General features: G+C 40.6%; 1 long non-coding RNA gene across 2 annotated transcripts; it reads left to right on the top strand.

Moving 5' to 3' along the window:
- Positions 1–3,429: 3,429 nt before the first annotated feature.
- On the top strand, positions 3,430–13,163 carry LOC103680830. Of its 2 annotated transcripts, none has more exons than XR_573172.2 (4): positions 3,430–3,805; positions 8,347–8,469; positions 10,609–10,728; positions 13,098–13,163. It is a non-coding gene; the product is annotated as an uncharacterized LOC103680830 (long non-coding RNA). The 2 variants fall into 2 exon arrangements; XR_573173.2 differs by lacking the exon at positions 3,430–3,805 and adding an exon at positions 7,769–7,855.
- The last annotated feature ends 1,758 nt before the right edge of the window (positions 13,164–14,921 follow it).

The following is a 14,921-nucleotide window of genomic DNA, read 5'->3' as shown; positions in this document are numbered from 1 at the left end:
CAGGGCGTGATCCCGGCGTTCCAGGATCGAGTCCCACATCGGGCTCCTCCGCTGGGAGCCTGCTTCTTCCTCTCCCACTCCTCTGCTGTGTTCCCTCTCTCACTGGCTGTCTCTCTGTCACATAAATAAATAAAATCTTTAAAAAAAAAAGAAAGAAAAGAAAACTCATCCAGACAGGATCCAGATGCTTTGTGAAACCTCAGCCCCTAACTTTTTTGGTCACTCTCAGGAATTCCCTGATAGACACAGGGTACATCTTCACTGTTTTTTACTTCTTCAGGTTCTAAATAAAGCCCTGTGTATCGTGCAGGAGACATGCTCAGGCTTTACGTTCCTAGGGAGTTTCTCAAAGCCCTTTCTCAACTTACTTCTGCCTCAGGGCCTTTGCATAGGCTGTTCTTTTTGCCTACAACACTCTTCTTTCCCCTGTTTCCTCTTGTCCTATATTTCCTTCAGGTCTCATTTTAAATTTCATTTGTGAGCTAGATGGGTTTTTCCCAGTTATGAGCTCCCTAAGACACTTATCATATTTATAATTATTAATAACTTTAGAATTATTTGGCTAGTACTTTACTTTCTTCCTTGCTTGCAATGGGGGCAGGTCTGAGAGATAAGGGAGAGGTGTAGAGAACCGTGGAGCATCGTGCTTCCATTTCTATTTTAACCCTGATAATGACGTATTATAATAACCTGTGTGCATGATGCTTGTTTTCTGTCAAATTGCTTGTGGTCCAGCACGGAGTACTCATTCTTGTATTCAAACCCGTTTGGTAGTGGCTGTCCCATACCTTAGGAACTGACAATCCAATTGTCTATTCACGAAACATGAATAACTTTTCAAACCAGCATATGCCAAATACTGAACAAGTCAACAAAGGCGATAAACCCGTACTACCTACTATTGTGCCCTTCAGTCATGTCGCTACTGAGCATTTGAAGTATGGCTAGTCTGAATTGCGGTATGATGTAATTATGAATACACCTTGGGTTTCAAAGGCTTAGGATTAAAAAAAAGGAATGTAGAAACATCTCATTAATCATTTTAATATTTCATGTTTAAATGATAGTTTGGATATGTTGGATAAAAAAAATCTAAAATTTATTTCATCTATTTCTTTTTACTTTTATAATATGGCTACCGCATTTTTTTAAAAGTAGGCTCCCTGCCCAGCCCCAGTGTGGGGCTCGGACTCATGACCCTGAGGTCAAGACCTGAGCTGAAATCAAGAGTTGGATGCTCAACTGACTGAGCCACCCAGGCTCCTCTGCCTACTACAGTTTTTATTTATTTATCTATTTATTTTTAAAGATTTTTATTTATTTATTTGACAGAGAGAGAGAGAGCATGAACAAGCAGGGGGAGCAGCAGACAGAGAAAGAAGCAGGCTCCTGGCTGAGCAGGGAGCCCAGCATGGGACTTGATCCCAGGATCCCATGGGATCATGACCTGAGCCAAAGGCAGATGCTTAATGGACTGAGCCACCCAGGCGCCCCCTACTACAATTTTTAAATTAGATATGTGGTTTGTATTTGTGACCCATATCATATTTTTATTTGATAACTGTTATAGATTTCAAAGAAAGTATTCTTTACACATAGTGCTCAGGTAATTTTGATGGACAATGAAGTGAAAAAAAAAATGTGCTCAGGGGTTAGAGAGGACATTCCCAGCCTGTGTTAACTAATACCAAAAATAGAGACATTTGAGCCACCACAGGGGACGTTACATTGCCTACACACCCAGGAGTGAGGGCTCACGGGCAGAAGTAGCTGTGTGTAAAGTTTGTGCATAGACAGAGCAAACCCAAGAGTAGATAGGAGAGAAAGAATGTGACAGTACAGTGGCCAGCTTTACTGTTCTGGAGTAAAGAAGAACGTAGATCCTGTGTGGCTACATGTAACAGTCAAGGCGAGAGGCCTGAGGAGAGATGGTTGAAAAGTTGAAAGACAGAGGAATGGCAAAGAGTATCAGTTCTAGGGAAGTTTAATTGCAGAGACAAGTGCTGTAAGGACCACAGCAGGCCCGAGTGAATCAGCTGGCAGGGGTCAGATAAAGTGGTTCGGGACTAAGTGTCTTGTAGGTTCACTATTATGAGGTATTAGGTGTGTGGTGTGGAGTGGGCCTAAAAAGCTCACAGGTTGCCTGGAAGATGAAACCATTGGGTTGTGTATGGCCTTAAATGCCAGATTAAATACTTTGGATGTAGACTGAGGGAATTTGAAGGGCTTGAGTAAAAGAATGTCAAGTGATTTAAAGTACCGTATACAAAAACTCATCTGAAGGTAATGTGAATAGGTCTATTAATCAAGGTTGGGGAGAGAAAGTGGAAGACAAAGATTTCAGAGTTTTATATAATAGTCAAAGTATTAGATGATAGGCAACAGGGATGGGAGAAAAAAGAAGACAATGAGATAACTTATGGAGAAGGTTTAAAAAGTTTAGCTTTGAAATATGTTTTGGAAAGCTAGATAAAGAATCAAAGAGGGGTGCCTGGGTGGCTCAGTTGGTTAAGCATCAGACTCTTGATTTCGGCTCAGGTCATGATCTCAGGATCATGGAATTGAGCCCCATGTTAGACTCCACACTGAGTGTGAAGCCTGCTTAAGATTCTCTCTCTCTCCCTCTGCCCCTCCCCCACAGCTTGCTCTCGCACTCTCTCTAAAAAAAAAAAAAAGAAGAAGAAGAAGAAGAACAAGAAGAAAAAAATTTTTTTAAAAAGAATCAAAGAAGACTCCAAGGTTTTGCACCTGATTTATTGGAAGGACAACAGAAGCAAGGAAGTCAGGAGATCTTTTTTTAGGGGAGGAAAAAAAAATCATTGTTAAACAAGTTGGATTTGAAGTACTTGCAGGACATTCAAATGGAGATTATCCATGGGCAGTTGGAAATATAAGCCAGGATGAAGGTCAACAAAAGAGCAGGAGAGGGAAATTTGAGAAGTATCTACAGAGAAAAATATAGTAAACATGGATGGATCATAATGAAAGAGCAGTTTAATTGAGCAGTGGAGGGCCTAAAGGAAGACCTATAAACGTGGAGGAAGAGAGGGAGAGAGGTCAAGAAAAGAATCCAAAAACATGCTCAAGACAAGACAGTGTCACAGAGAGCACGGGGTGGAGCTGGTCAGCTTTGAAGGACAGTTAGTTGTCAGTAGACTGTAAGGTGTGGCCATCACTCAAGAGAGTTCAATTTTTTTTTTTTAATTGAGGAACTGTTCCTCAATTGTTGATTTTTTTTTAAGGTTTTATTTATTTATTGAGACAGAGAGAGAGCATGAGCAGGAGAAGTGGCAGAGGGAGAGAGGGAAGCAGACTCCTCACTGAGCAGGGAGCCCGATGTGGTACTCGTCCCAGGACCCTGGGATCATGACCTGAGCTGAAAGCAGATGCTTAATCCACTGAGCCACCCAGGTGCCCCAAGAGAGGTCAGTTTTAACAGAGTGTGTGTGTGTGGGGGGGGGTGTAACTAGGTGGTAATTTTGATGGTAGCCTGCAAATATCTCTAATTTTTTCTTGAAGTTAATATATCATCCATGATTTTATCTAATTTCTTCATAAAGCTATTTATTTATTTATTTCCTCCAACAAAGATATAAGGGAAACCCTACTCATAATTTGAATACGTATCATCTTTGTAGGTCATTCAAAGGCAAAGTGCATGAAAGAAGTAATTTTCACGGCAAAATGAGATCAGGATTGGGAGTCCAGACACGAGGTTCTAGTGTCAGATCTTTGATTCGTGCGTTCTGGGAAGTTGAGCAAGCTGCTCCATTTCTCTGAGCCTAATCTCCTCATCTGTAACAAGGTGGGTTTAGACTATACGTTACATTTAGTGCTTTCTAAATTTGTCTTTAACTTTTTTCTCCAGCGTATGGTTTTTGTTTATAAGAATTTAAAGGCATACACTTTTAAGCATAAGAATTTAAAAACTGGGGCGCCCGGGTGGCTCAGTCGTTAGGCGTCTGCCTTCAGCTCAGGGCGTGATCCCAGAGTCCTGGGACCCCACATCAGGCTCCTCCAGTGGCAGCCTGCTTCTTCCTCTCCCACTCCCTCTGCTTGTGTTCCCTCTCTCGCTGGCTGTCTCTCTCTCTGTCAAATAAGTAAATAAAATCTTAAAAAAAAAGAATTTTAAAGCTGGGCATGTTCCTCAATATTATCACACCTTTCTCGATAAACCACTACCTACCAATTCGTGTTATACTCCTTACCATGATCTCCAAATGAGAGGGAGAAGCAACCTATTTTAGTTGTCTTTTTGGTGCCTAGAAGGGATGACACATTAGAATAGAGATGGCATAAGTCTATAAGTATAAATTCAAATGCTACAGAGTTTGTAAAGTATGTCATAATGACATTCTGCACATTGGTTAAAGCTATGCCTCAAATACCGAAGCTGCACACACGGAGTTAACACTAGAGGACTGGAATAGTTTAACAAGATGTGGAAGAGACGAGACATGATATTGACGGATGTTTGCTATTTTTAGGACTTGCTTGGGGCATAGGCATGTCTCTCAATAATGTATAGAAGTTTGTAAAATGGTATTAGCTTCTGAATTTCATGCTATGTAAATGAATTACCCATTCAAAAATAAAATGAAGAGCCAAAAAAAAAAAAGAAAAATGGTAATATTCATGTTTTGTTTTTGACTTTTGATTAACCAATACATCTCTTCAAGTTGATTATATAAACCTTAGTATACTCTTAGAAGATGTTTTTGAAATTATAAACATATTTTAACAGAAGTGTATCCTGAAGGTGGGCCTTGGGAAACCCAGGTAGAAATATGTAGCTTATATGACCATAGGGATAATTGTGTATAACTAGTATACAAATAACACAGTTAAATTATGAAGACCTGCTGAAAGCACAGCTACAAAACTACTTCCCAGATGACTAGTTTCATGAAGTTCTTCCATGATTCTGTGGCAATTCTGATTTTTGTCATCATTGTTCTATAATTTAAAAAGTGCTTTTTGGGGGGTGCCTGGGTGGCTCAACCATCAGGCATCAGGTGATGATCCCGGTCCTGGGATCGAGCCCCGAGTAGGACTTCCTACTTAGTGGTAGCCTGCTTCGCCCTCTCCCACTCCCTTTGCTTGTGTTCCCTCTCTCTCTGTCTCTTTCTCTGTCAAATAAATAAATAAAATCTTTTTTTAAAAAGTGGGGTTTTTTTTGTTTTGTTTTGAAATAATCTCTATGCCCAACATGGGGCTTGAACTCAGGACCCTGAGATCAAGAGTCCCATGCTCTACTGACTGAGCCAGCCAGGTGTCCCCAAAGCTGTGGTTTTTGAGTTTTCCCCTTTGATCCATTTTATGTGCAGACTGCCCTTATATTCTCCATCCTAAAATCAGTTTCCCATCCAATTATTTTTTTATTACAAAGGAATTTAACATTTTTGGAAATCTCTCTATGACTGAAATGTTAAGCCTATGTCTGTTTTCATTATCAATATAATGAGTGCACATGTTCCAGTCCATATTTCTGTTTTAAAGCTTGCCGGATGTCTAATGCACGTACTGAATGCTCCCGATTGCATTACTGCAGTCCACTTGAAAACAGCTGTAATTTATAGTCCATATGGCAATATTAGTTACCAGATAAATCCTCCGAATGAGAAAGTCAAGCTTTATTTTGTAATATTGCAGAAACACAATTCTCTCAAGACTCATAATGACTTCAAATAGTTTTAAAAGTTTATCTGCTTTTTGTTTCCAGTCTATATCGAACAATTGGTTAATTCTTTACCAATTTTATGTTGAATGGGAAGTTTCCTCTACTTAGGTTGAGACACAATTTATAAGAAAATATTAAGTTCTCTTTTTTTATATACTTGAAACACTGCTCTTGTTTGGCTCTTAATGGCATACGGGATTTCAGCGAGGCAATATTTGTCATGCCAAATACCACTTTCGAAACAACCCTATGCAGGGGGCAAAGAATGCGACTGCATTTTGACGAGCTGTGGAGCACGGAGGTTCACTAACACTAACATAGTTATTTCTCAATAATATACTTAAATAAAAATACGAACAGTGGACATAGCTCCCAAAACATTATGTGTTACAATGAAATACGGTTTATTGGTCACTCTATTAATCTGGCATTTCTCTTAATAATGACATTTGTGTTTTGGCAGTAACAAGTTAAATTGGATTCATTGATGTTTATTATGGTGACCCTGAAAATGTATAAGATTTTAAAATATCTTCTGATTTATCAAAGAAAGGTTAAATTATATTTTCCAAGTCTTTTCGGTGGCCAGAAAATTCTAATTCTTCAGAAATATTTAACATAATATATTACACAATATTATACAATACAGACAATATTCTATTTATCAGCATACCTTTTTCCTAGGCTATATTAAAAAAAACACACACACAAACAAACCTGGAATTTGCAGTCATTATCCATTGTAAGTACTTCTCAGCATTTTGAAAATTCCTGACATACTAATTACAGAATGTGGCTAAGTTTTACTTTTCTCTTATTCATATATTCTGTGGGAAGCATAAAGTTAAAATAAAAAGGTTTGAATAGTCTTCTGCTTAGGAAAACCTGAAATGATGAAACATTGTCAAGTTATTTGATCCCCTTAACAGTATCATTATTAGCGATTTCCTTTCTTCTAACACAGGAACTTATAACTGAATAAGAAATAATCCGACTTTTCCAAGTGTAAAAAATAGACTTTCTGAAAATTTTAACTAGGGGTAAATTTTTTTTTCCATTGTGGCCAAACCAAGAGGAACATGTTAGGTTCAGCATTAAAAGTAGGTAACGTAATCAGTAAATTATATATATCGGGATATGAAAAGGGTCTCACGACATAATGAGATAGAGATTAAACCAACAGGCTAGGCTTTCTATTCTGTTTTGCTTAGACATGAGTAAGTAAATAGATTGAACTTTAGGTTAACGAAACTCCGAGTGTTAAATCAACCATCTTTCAAGCCCCTAAATTCATTTTTCCCACTGGGTTAGCCTCCTTCACTTAACAAGGGCTCAGAGGCCCAATGGAATTTACACTAATCAAAGAAGTGCAGGCAAAGCAAGCGACCTCAGCTTTAGTCTGGGAAGAAGCCAGGGGCAGAATCCAAGCATTGGTGAGTTTTGCACTTTGTATCGCCGAGCAGGGCAGATATTCTTCTCCAAATACACCTTAAAACAAAAGAAGAGACGTGGCAGACCTTAGAGCACCTGGCTGGAATGGAGCCGACGGCATGGTTAACAAGCCCGACTGACTTGTTTGCGTCCCAGGATTAACTCTCTCAATGAAAACTATGGAGAGGTGGAATGTGTCTTTGGCGCAACTTCAGCTGTTTTGTATATTCATTCCCGCTTCACTTTGTCCTGGCTTGTTGTTTGTTGTATGACCTTAAACTTGATTTTAACCCGAGACAGCTCAGAGCTGGAGGTTCTTTCAAAGTTTTGTTTCAGGGGATGGGAGGGGATGGGAAGCATGAGAAGTACACTGGCAGGAGAGTCAAACCCCAGCTCTGCCGAATCTGGGAATCTGGGTCTGGCAAGTAGGACCCCCTCCTCTCAGAGAACTTCCACAACTGTAAAGTGCGGTTCAGAATGCCTTCTGTGGGGAGTGTTAACGGGATGTTTAGAACCCGAATATACTTGAAGCCATTGGCACAGAGTAAGGACTCAGCAATGATTGTTTTGAAACTCTTTTTTTTTTCTTTTCTCCTCCTCCTTTCTTCTTTTTTGTTAGAATATTTATGTATTTAAGTAATCTCTATACCAGTTGTGGGGCTTGAACTCACGACCCCCGAGATCAAGAGTTGCATGCTCTTCCTACTGAGCCAGCCAGGTGCCCGCCTCCTTCTCTTATTTAAGGTAAACAAGGCTCCTAATAATGTCAGATTTTCTGTTTGTTTTTGTTGTTTTCTTTCTACTCTCTGATGCTTCTCTTCCTCCTTCTTTGAAACTGAGCCCTATGCTTTTACGAAATTATTTCAGGTTGGGGCGATCTTTCTTGCATTCTGACTACCCCCAAGACTTTGATACACCTCAGTGAAAAGCAATTGTCTTGCCAAAGAACTGATATCTTAGTGTCAGGAAATAAGCTTTGAATCTTATTGTTAAAAGAATGGTGTGATTTTGTGTTTATGCAGTACTGAGTGTCAATTTGTACATTCTGACCAGAGTTTCCTTTTATTGTGGGTTTTAATCCTTGCATTTATGTCTTTCTGACATGGTAATATTAGGTATTGTCAATGCTGCAATGGGGCAGTGCTGGGATGAAAAAGTAGAGAATGACGGGACTACAGAGTGATCAGTTGAATTTTTTTGTCTCTTCTAATTTTTTTCTTGGTCTATGGATCCAGTATTTGCTTTTCAGTCTAAGGAAGGAAACATATCTCCCTTTTACTGATTTCAAGATTAAAAAAGAAAAACCAGTGCTTCTGTCAAATAGAACTGAACACTGCTGAAACAAATGGACTGAAAAGGTGTGTATGTATGTATTGTGTTAATATGCATTGTGCTTATTATGTGTGAAGCACCATTGTAAAGATTGCAAATGAATTAACTCGTTAATTTCACAAAAAAACCCATTGTTATCCCTCTGTTACTGTTGAGGAAGTTGAGGCACAAATATGTTAAGATGACTCATTGTCTTAATAGAAGTGTCAGGGCCAGGATCTGACCCAGGCAGTTTGGTGCTGAGTACCTATCTGTCTTATAATGTGTGATGTGAACTCAGGGAAGGCTAGGATCTGCCTCCCTTCCCTAAAATTATGCTACAAAGTGTCATCTTTGACCAGATACAACAACACGACCTGAGAGCTTATTAAAAGTACAGAATCTCAGGCCTCAACGTAGACCTGCCCAATTAAAATTTGCATTTTAACAGGATCCCAGGTAAGTAGAGTGCGTATTAACATTTGGGAAATACAGGCCTAAAACATTATTTCTGGAATCATATGTATACATTTTATGTGATACAAAGAGAAAAAAAAAACACAGAATTTTGGATCTCAAAGGGATTACAATTTAGAGACAATATAGTTCAATCTTTTCTTTTTATAAATGTTGAAAATGAATTTTATAGTGGTTAAATATGTATTTAAGAAAAAAATAAATATTTATTGGGTTCTTAAGAATTCAATAAACTTTTATTGAGAATCTGTTCCTTCCAGACAATATGCCAAATGGGATGGGGATCTGAAGGCATATAAATCATGCCCTTGGGGACCCCAGTGAAGGAGACAGGCAAGTGCATGGAGTTTACAGGTGCTGTGATGAAACCATAGATATGCAGGGTATCAGAGCACACAGGACGGAAGAGGCTGGAGTGGGGCTTGGGAAAGACATGGTCACAAACGTAACATTGGAGGGAGCTGTGTCTAGAAAGATCAATAAGGTCTGACCAAAGGTACTGGAATTTGACCCTTTTCATTTGCAATTAGGGCATGAATGTCATCAGTCAGGACAATAAGCTGTTCGGAGAAAGGAGGTATTTAGAGGAGTGGATCTCAACCTGGGCTTCACATAGAACCACCTGGAGAGCTTTTAGAATGCCTATCCTTGGGTCCACTTCCAGAGTTGCTAATGCGGTTCACCTGGGACCTGGGCGCTAGTATTATTTTGTTGTTGTTGCGATTGTTGATGTTTATGTTCTGCAGGTACCCCTAGTGTCCACTCAAGATCATTAAGTTCTCTTGTGCCTGCCTGGTTTCCCTCTTAACTGTCTGTATCTTCTGACTGTTTCTTCTGGTTCCTGACACAGCTTTCTGCTCTGGACTTGAGAGCCACTCTTTGCATTAATCTCATCTTGTTATCTGTTAGAACCCACACTAAATCTGATGATAAATACCATATTGTTGTAACCCCCGTGAGCATGGAGTGCTCTTTCTGCAAACCCCTCTATGCCGGGGGCGGGGGGACCTCCTGGCGTCTAACAGTCTGCTGCCCTACCCCTGGTATTTGAGGTCATGATTTTCTTCCCAAAGTAAATAAAATGTCAAAAGATTTTCCTTTACAGTTTTGTTGAGCATAATATCCAAACTGATTAGGACAGCAGGATTCAGTGAGGAGGGAATAAAATTTGGTAGATGAGGCAAAAGTCGGAGACATTTTACTACTAACCTACCACAAAAGAGTGTTTCCCAAAGCAGGGCTCCTGGGCCACCCACATGAAATACCTGGGGAAGCTAAACACAATTCAGCTTCTAGCTCCTTCTCTAATTTTACTAAGAATGTCGAGAGAAAGCCCAGAAGGTGAGTGTTCAACACCCACCAGATGCAATTCTGGGGATATCAGGTTCGGGAGGGTGACGGAACGAGGATGTTATTTTATCTGAAATCATTTTATTAATCTGGCAAGTTTATGTTTTTCATTATTCTTTGTTAATTCTTCTTTTCATTATATCCCAAAGAAAACGTGTCATACGCAGTCAGTGGAACACTATACATAGCCATAAAACAAGAGGTACATTTCAAATATTGGAACAGGAAAATAGGTTGCTTGCTCATTTTTATGTTGGAGATTTAAAAAAATGCATGGAGTGGTGAGGGCTTTGAAGAGTTAAGGAAAGTTTATCTTTTTAATGCCTGGAGCGTGTGCTCAATGGTGTGACTTCATTTAGGAGCAGTGATTCTGTTGACCAGGAGTACCCCACAGAATCGACAATAAGAAGAGTGTGCTGCGGTGCCCACGAAGCAGTAATGCTAAAAAGCTCCATAGATGCTGCTGACAGACAACACTGGTGCGAAGTTCTGCTTTAAATGGTTGGATTTGCATGGGGCGCCTGGGTGGCGCAGTTGTTAAGCGTCTGCTTTTGGGTCAGGGCGTGATCCCAGCGTTCTGGGATGGAGCCCCATGTCAGGCTCTCCCACTGGGAGCCTGCTTCTTCCTCTCCCGCTCCCCCTGCTTGTGTTCCCTCTCTTGCTGGCTGTCTCTGTCAAATAAATAAATAAAATTTAAAAAAAAAAGGTTAGATTTGCAGAGCACACAAAAGATGTCCTACCCTGTGCACGTGTTAGGTCGGGGAGTAGCTAGAAAAGTTAGACCACCTGGTTGGAGTCAGGTGAACTAGGGAAAAAAGGTCTGTTACTACCATTACCATTCCTCTTACTTAGTTTCTTCTTTTCTCTCATTGATCTTTTCACCACCAAATTCTTCCTTCCTGCTGCCTAAGTTTAGACTCTTGTATCTACTCTGAATTTTTGCCAAAACGTCCCAACTGTTCTCCTGGTCTTTATTCTGTTTCTTCTACCTGCTGCCCAAATCCCCTTCCTTTTTTTTTTTTTTTAAGATTTTATTTATTTGTCAGAGAGAGAGAGAGAGAGAGATTGAGTACAAGCAGAGGAAGAGGCAGGCAGAGCAACTGAGCAAGGAGCCTGATGCGAGACTTGATCCCAGGACCCCAGGATCACGACCCAAGCTGAAGGCAGATGTTTGACCAACTGAGCCACCCAGGCATCCCCCAAAACCCTTCTTAAAACCAGATCTGTTTCACTCTTGAGCTTAAAGTCTTTCAATGAATGGTTTCTTGTTGCCTACAGAGTCAAGTTACAAATCCTATCCATCCAAGGAAGACAGACTAGCTCCTGCCAACGTTCCCCTCCTCGACTTCCATCACTCACTCTTGTACATGCAATTTGAAGCCACCTTTCACCATGTTGATTTCAGTTCATCAAGCCATTCATGAAATTTCATCTCTCTCTCTCTTCCTCAGCGACCAGAGATAGGCAATGCAGTGAATCAATTCCCTTGAAAGTATGCATTTCTGGCCAAGTCTTTAAAGGTCAAAAATGTAATATTTTCCCTCTCAACATCAGCTCATGAGCTCCCAAATTATATGACTGCTATTGGAAGAGAGAGTACACTTTGTCTTGATTCCAAGGCTTTTCACCTTAGCCCACGAATCTGTCCTGGGCTGTCCCTCTGATCTTTGTATCAGCTGTGGGCATCTTATGACAGTGTTTTTAGCAATGAAGGGGGGGTTTCCTGGATACCTTAGCACAAAGTCCTTTCGCCATGTCCAGCCTCACCTGATGGGACCATTATCCGGGATATCCTAGGTCTCACATATTTGCTGGGAGGGAGGTATAGACTTAAGACAAAGGGAAAGGGCTAGCACTTGCTGTCAGTTATAGATTAGAAAACAGGAAGAGAGGGATTTAATGTTACTTAATCTTGGAACAGTTATTACTCCAGACTCCTGACTTTGTCTAAATTGAGAATCGAGGATACTTAGAATAGCCAATTAGAGGACAGGGGAACTTTTCTTTTCTGTTTTCTAAAGATGTACCTAGTGTTAACTATTAATGAGACACAAAGTTAATAATTCTGTTCAATTCCTAACATTTCTCCTTTTCTTCAAAAAATCCTCAGCTGTCTGCAGATGCTTAGATGCCAACAAGATTCTTTGATGCTTTAGGACAAATATTCTTTCTATCTCTCAAATAAAAATTCTTTATTAGGTTTTTTAATTAAAAAATTATGTGGTAAGCTTTGGGTGCTGCATGTGTTTGTAAGACAGACAGAGACTTGTCAAGAGCAGAATGTGGTTTGAAAAGATTGTAAAATAGTGCCATTAAAAACAGCCCTTCTCCCTTCCTTCCTTCCTTCCTTCCTTCCTTCCTTCCTTCCTTCCTTCCTTCCTTCCTTCATCCTTTCCTCCCCTCCCAGCTCTGCTCCTCCCTTCCCTCTTTTCTTTCTTTCTTTCTTTCTTTCTTTCTTTCTTTCTTTCTTTCTTTCTTTCTCTTTCTTTTCTTTCTTTCTTTCTTTCTTTCTTTCTTTCTTTCTTTCTTCTCTTTCAGTTTCTTTTTCTTTTCTCTTTCTTTCTCTTTCACCTTTTTCTTTTCTTTTCTCTCATTCCCATCCCGCTTTGGTTTTTGTTTCCATAGCATTTATTGAATGATGCAATAGGCCAGGCACCATGCTAAGCATTAGAGATAAAAATATGAACAAAATTCCACTACTGCCTTTAGGGAGCACACAATCTAATGTTGGGAGAAACCTACAGGTTCACAATGAACAATGATGTTTGAAACTAAGCTGATGGTTTTTAAGGGGAGGAAGGCATTGCTTTCTGCTGTTTATTAATACATTTATTCTTTCATGCTGCAGAATATTCTCACAGGACTAAGACTATGACTCCTGTGGTCAGCATGAGGACCGAGTTGGAGAGTGCTGGTAAGAGACTGGTAAAGCAGGAACAGATAAAAATGGCCTTATAGTTCATGGTAAAGAATTTGGCATTTGTCGTGAAGTCTGTGAAGGCTCTACTAAAGAAGATTAAGCAAGGGAATAAGATGATCATATCATTAGAAAAAACAGTTATCTGATAATAATAGTGAGGAGAATAGACAGGCAGTGGGGAGGGGGTGACCGAGGTGAAGGAGACCTTTTAGGGGGGTGTTGCCACCACCCGGACAGTAATAAAAACCTGTAGTAAGTCAGTAGACACTGGACCTCTAGAGAAGGCATAAGGTTTTAACCCACAGAGGAAATGTGGGTGAGTGAGGGGAAGGGAGAAGTTCCCAATGCCCTCAGGTATGTGAACATAGTATCATTAAAAGAGGTAAAGATCACCGGGGAAGAAGGCCGAGGGTTGGGGTGGAGGAGCGTGATTTGGGGTTTGATTTTGAACATGTTGGGTTTGAAGTCTCTTACTGGATAGCCAACATATATTTGGGGGAGGGGACTGGATCAGGAACTCAGAAGAGAGATGAGCACTAAAGGTGTGGCTTTGGAAGTTGGCAGTCTGTAGGGCTAGTTGAGACCATGTGAGGGGGTGCAATCACTCAAAAGTGGGGCGAAGAGAGGAGAGGTAAAAGACCAGAATCTGGGGGAGCACTAATCCTTGAGGAAATGAGATGACAACTAGGGACACTGAGACCGAATGGCCTGGGGACAGAAAGAGCAATTAAAACCAGTGATTTCATGGGAGGGAAGAAAGAAAATGTTCAAGAAAAGATCAGTAAAAACCAGCAACAGATACTGTAGAGAGTTCACGTAAGAAAGGGCTTGGAGAATGTTAGTTGAATTTGCAACAGGGTGGTCTTTGCAACCTCAGTGACAGAGGTTCCCATAGATGAAGACAGGAGTCGGAATGTGAAATTGGCTGAGGAGAGAAGAGGTGGGGGCATCGGGAAGCTGACGAGGGCCACGTTGTGGCAATATTGGCAAAACCAAGTGACAGTAGAGCCACCGTGAATCGGGGGCTTGCTGGGGAGGCATGGCCATTCTGGAGAGGCCGAGGAGCTGGAACTGAAGAGGACAAAGGTCTGTCCATGCTAAGCCCCACAGACAGAAGGGGCTGGCCAATCTCAGGCAGCTCAGAGCCCACCCTGTACTGCACTCAGGCTTGCGAAGCTGACCGTACATTCCCTTCTTTTGTAATTCCACCCATACTGTAGAAGGAGGAGGAGAAGGTGGAAAATATGCAGTGGGCTTCTATCTTTGTTCACTTTATTATTTCCTCACATCAAACCCTTAAAAAAAAAGGCTGCTGTTGCTCAGCCAATTCTACTTTTAATACTCGGAGGAGAAAGAGAGATGTGAGCTTATTTATGGAGGAGGATTTACATTAGATTCTACTCCAGGGCACATTTTTATTAGTTTATGCCACTGGGTCAAGAGATTTTCTTTAAAAAATTTCTTCTTCTATTATTTCTTAGGGGGTTTGGCAAGACTTGATTATGTATATATGCACAAAGAGAAAAAATCCCTCCCTACCCACAAGAGAATGAAGATTCTGGAGAGAAATGAGCTCTGAACAGGTGCGAGGTGTCAGGCACAGAGCAGTGGTGAAGACAGGGAGAGAACCCTTCTGAGGAGTTGGGAGGGCAGGGAGGAGAGGCACAGATGAGCACAGTCAGGAATTTGGCTTCTTGTCGTTGGCCTCTAGTTTTCCATGGGGAAGAGATTCATCTTGGGCCTGGGCTGTGT

The sequence above is a fragment of the Ursus maritimus genome, unplaced genomic scaffold, assembly GCF_017311325.1.
Source record: "Ursus maritimus isolate PB19 unplaced genomic scaffold, ASM1731132v1 scaffold_4, whole genome shotgun sequence".
Lineage (NCBI taxonomy): Eukaryota > Metazoa > Chordata > Mammalia > Carnivora > Ursidae > Ursus > Ursus maritimus.
Note: the sequence above shows the minus strand (reverse complement) of the source record. Positions and strands in the feature narration are given on the sequence as shown.